Genomic DNA, 4,769 nt, shown 5'->3' with positions numbered 1-4,769 from the left:
GCTACTTGAGCTATTCCCACTCCCTGTTTGGGATTATTTTTCATTTGTTTTCCTTATAGTTAAAATTTAGCATCCCTTTTTTTTTTTTTTTTTTAAGATTTATCTTATTTATTTATCTTTCCCCAAATCATTGTTGGCATTCGCTGTGTCCTGGTCTTCTCTTCAGGAGGCACTGGGAACCAAACCCAGGACCTCAGATGTGGGAGAGAAGTGCCCAATTGCCTGAGCCACCTCCGCTCCCCATCCTGCTGCGTCCCCCACTGTGTTTTCCTCGTGTCTCTTATTGTGTCATCTTACTGCCTTAGCTTGCTGCACCCTGTCATTGTCCTAGCCCACCATCCTGCTTGTCCTCTTTTAGGATGAACCAGAAACCTCTGCTCCCTGCTTTGTAGTATGCCTCATTGTGTTTTTCTTCTTGTGTCTGTTGTTGTGTCATCTTGCTGTGTCAGCTTGCTGTACTTGCTTGCCACACCAGTTCGCTGTCTTCTTTAGGAGGCACCGGGAACCGAATCATGGGCTTCCCATGTGGCAGGCGGGGGCCCAATTGCCTGAGCCACATCTACTTCCCAGAATCTTAAATATAACAATCATATTTGGTTTTGTCCCAATTTAACTTCAATAGTATGCACATATACTTTGCCTATATCCCTCTGCTCACCCCCATTTTTGTTTTTACACATAAACCTTTTGTTTTAATAAACAAAGAATTTTCACGGATTAGATTTTAAATCACTTTTATAAATAAGGAAAACTTCTTGGGCCAAACAGGTAACAGTGAATCTACTGTAGTTGGAAGGAATGCATGCCCCACGTGCATTTTGGACCTAAAGAGAGAATATCAGCAACATCACTCTCCAGATTATAAGAACTACAGAAGAGGGGAAGACCCAGGGAAGTTTTCCCATTCCTTCTTCCACTGCACTTTTCAAATCTAAACTTGAGCCTCTTGCCTACCAGGCTAGCATCGCTTTCTCCATGGCCCTCAGCGATGCTGATGTGCAAAAGCAGATTAAGCACTAATGGCCTTCATTGAACAAGAAACTCATGAGAAAGCAGGAGAAATAGATCAAAGGCAGAAGAAGAGTGTGACATCAAGAAAGGTTATATTGTACAAAAAAATCAAAGACTTATGATTATGAATAACTCTAAGGATGAGAAGTAGATTGAGCAGAAAAAGAAAATTAAATGTCCAATTTGATGAATCAAATAAGTCTCAAAGTTCTCAAAGCCAGAGATGACCTTATCATGGATCTACTAAATGAAGCAAACAGAGACTCAGCAAAACTGGGAAAAGTACAACCAAGAACCAAGTGCTGCTGGATGGACTGGTCCTTCAGGTTTGCAACCAGTTGCTAGGGCTCTGAATGATTATTCATTACAGGAAACAGGATTTCCCTCTGGTAAAGGCTATGGTGCAAAAGCATTTCCTACATACAAAATTGCCACCAGAAAGATGTTGATGGCCAAGTTGATCTGGCCGCTTATCTACTGGAAGGTATAGCTTTTGGTGTTGAAATCTATAGTGTCCTAGACTGTATGCCTCTGTAATTTTTTTTCCACACCCCCCCCCACCCCGCCAACAAATGAGTCAGGCTGTTCATTACAATATTGTTTGTAATAATATAACATTTGAACCAGCCTAAAGATGTCTAATCTGAACAATGTAATACTAGATAGCACTTAAAAATGATACAGGGCCAGTACATTGTTTAAGAAAGATGCCCATGATATAGTATTAAGTGAGAACACATTTTAAAAAATTAATTAATTAATTTTAAAGAAATTTTAGTTTACATAAATGTTAAATAGAAAATATAGGGGATTCCATATGCCCCACCCCTCCCCCTCCCACACTTTCCCACGTTAACAACATCCTTCATTAGTGTGGTACATTAGTTGCAGTTGATGAGCACATACTGAAGCATTGCCACTAGCCATGGATTATAGCTTACATTATAGTTTACAGTTTGCCCTGCACAATTTTGTAGGTTATGATAAATATATCATAGCTTGTATCCATCATTGCGACATCGTGCAGGACAATTTCAATGCACATTTTATTTTCAAAAGCACACTTCTTTTATCTGAGCACAGAAAAATATGTGAAAAGGATACAAATCAGGAATTATCAGTGTGTAAGTTGTTAAGGTCTAAGCTATTAAGATCTAAAATATTGTATTGTGGATGACATTTTATTCATAGTTAATTTTTCACATTTTTTTGATACTTTCTAAATTACTAATTTTATAACCAGTAATTATTATAGCATATATATTTTTTGTCAAGATATCCACATACCATAACATTCACCCATTTAAAGTGTTTAACTCATGGGAAGCGGATTTGGCTCAACTGCCTACCACATGAAGGTCCAGGGTTCAAACCCAGGGCCTCCTGACCTGTGTGGTGAGCTGGCCCTCGCACAGTGCTGATGTGCTCAAGGAGTGCTGTGCCACACAGGGGTGTCCCCAGTGTAGGGGAGCCCCGTGTGCAAGGAGTGTGCCCCACATGGAGAGCCACCCAATGCGAAAAAAAACCACCGCCTGCCCAGGAGTGGTGCTGCACACAGAGAGCTGACGCAGCAAGATGACACAACAAAGAGACACAGATTCCCAGCGCCACTGACAAGAATGCAAGTGGACACAGAAGAACATACAGTGAATGGACACAGAGAGCAGACTATGGGGGTGAAAGGGAGAGAAATAAATAAAAAATAAATTAAAAAAAAGTATAATTCAGAGGTTTTTAGTATATCTACTGTGTTATACAACCATCACAGAATAAATATTTCAGAATATTTTCATGACTCCCAAAAGCTCTACTCTTCAGGTTTATTATACGAAATGTATAAAGAACTCCTACAACTCAATAACTAAAAGGCAAGAAACCCAATTACAAAGTGGGTAAAGCATCTCTTCCCCCACGCCCCCAAGATACTCTTCATGGGGAAGAGGGGCTGACTACCTCAGCCCCAGGGGAGATGTGGCCGTGCCCCTAGAAGACTGCAGCAGAGTGAGGAAGGGTGGTTCATGATGACCACTGAAGGTATAGGGGCCACCTTCTCCACCCCAACCCCCCCCAGCCCCGTAACCCCATTTTGTCAGGTGACAGGGTGCCACAATAGTTTTTTTTAAATACTCCTTTTGTTATCTTAAAGCTGCTTTTGCCTGCAGGGCAAATACTCGGGAGGGTCACCCTGGAGAGTGCTTTCCCACCATTCTTTCCCAGTCAAAACAGAGGCAGGGGCCCAAGAAAAGGGCTCAGACTGACTGCAAAGAGCCCTGAGGAGGGTATCAGGAAATGCACCAAAAGGTTTTCCAATGGCTCTCCACAGCTGAGCTTTCCTGGACTGCCCAGGAAACATAGCTCTTTGGCTAAGTGTCTCCAGCAGCCTTGAGGAAATGCTGTGTCTTTAGCTCTCCACTGCCTCTGCCCCTGTCTGGGGAGGGTTGAAGTAATGGCTGCCACCTTTGTCCTGTGTGGGTTGAAATATGGCTGCCCGCAGAGCCAGGACCCTAGAGATCCAAATACACTCATCAAAAATCATGATCAGTGATTGGCCGAGCCCACCCCTGTTCTGGAGAAAGATTTTTATGTCCCTTCCTTTTTTTTTCCTTTCCTATGTCCCTTTCTATCACCAGCAGCTCAAGAAGGACTTGGTGCTGTGGGGGCCTGTTGCAGGGTGGGGGATGGGTGCTAGTAGCCCTTGCTGAGAGAGAGCAATTTACAGTTTCTTACCATAATTTATCAGCTCTTCCGCTTGCTCTTCCTTGCATGTTGTACTGTGCTCTTCTGGCCTCTGGAGTTTAAAAATCACAGATGCAGACAGTCTCAGCCTTTTTAATAGTTGTTTTGGTTGAAGGACTGAGTCCTGGGAGCTCTCTACCCTGCCATCTTCCCTAGGGGTTCCCCTGGGTTTTGCTTATTTAATTTTAATTATTTATTTTTCAGGAGGTAATGGGGCTTGAACCCAGGACCTTTTACATGGGAAGCAGGTGCTCAACCACAGAGCTACATCTGTTCTCCATGTTTATTTTTATTTATTAAATTACTTTTAAAGAAACTTTAGATTATATAAATATTACATAAAAATATAGAGGAGTCCCATATGCCCCACTCCCTCCCCCTCCCACATTTTCCCACATTAATAGCATCTTTCATTAGTGTGGTACATTTGTTACAATTGATTAACACATACTGAAGCATTGCCACTAATGATGGATTATAGTTCACATTGTAGTTTACAGTTTGCCCCGCACAATTTTGTAGGTTATGACAAAACATATAATGGCCTATACCCATCATTGCAATGTCATGCAGGACAACTCCAATGTCCCTCATTTATTTTTAATACAGAAGTACTATTGATAGTCTCATTTGATACATTATCCTTAATGGATCAAAGAATTGTTACAAGTTTCATTAATACCTTGATACTCCCTTTCCAAAGGAATCTTAACAGAGACTCTAATATTTTTACATTTATCAAAAATTGACATTTGGACTTTGTTCCTTTACCCTTTTCTTATCAAGGTCTTAAATTGGGTTGACCCCAGCTTGAAGGTTAATAGTCTAGCAGGATGAGCTCTCCTGTAGGGTATTTTGCAGCTCTCATCTTCCATTCCATAAAGACAGATTGGTAAGAAAAATTCGAGAATGTTTGCTAACACAGGAAAATTTCTTTGTTAAGACATTGACTTTTCACAAGATTTTAATGCAGTATCAAGGGCCCTTTTGTTTCTGGAGTTAGCCTTCGGTTCACATTGGGG

The 4,769-nt window shown here is 41.3% G+C and overlaps 1 pseudogene; it reads left to right on the top strand.

Annotated features, from left to right (window-relative positions):
• The first annotated feature begins 975 nt into the window (after positions 1 to 975).
• Positions 976 to 1,548, top strand: LOC101435376 (V-type proton ATPase subunit E 1 pseudogene; annotated as a pseudogene).
• Positions 1,549 to 4,769: the final 3,221 nt, after the last annotated feature.

The sequence above is a fragment of the Dasypus novemcinctus genome, chromosome 1, assembly GCF_030445035.2.
Source record: "Dasypus novemcinctus isolate mDasNov1 chromosome 1, mDasNov1.1.hap2, whole genome shotgun sequence".
Taxonomy (NCBI): Eukaryota; Metazoa; Chordata; class Mammalia; order Cingulata; family Dasypodidae; genus Dasypus; species Dasypus novemcinctus.
This window is presented reverse-complemented; position numbering and strand designations above follow the sequence as displayed.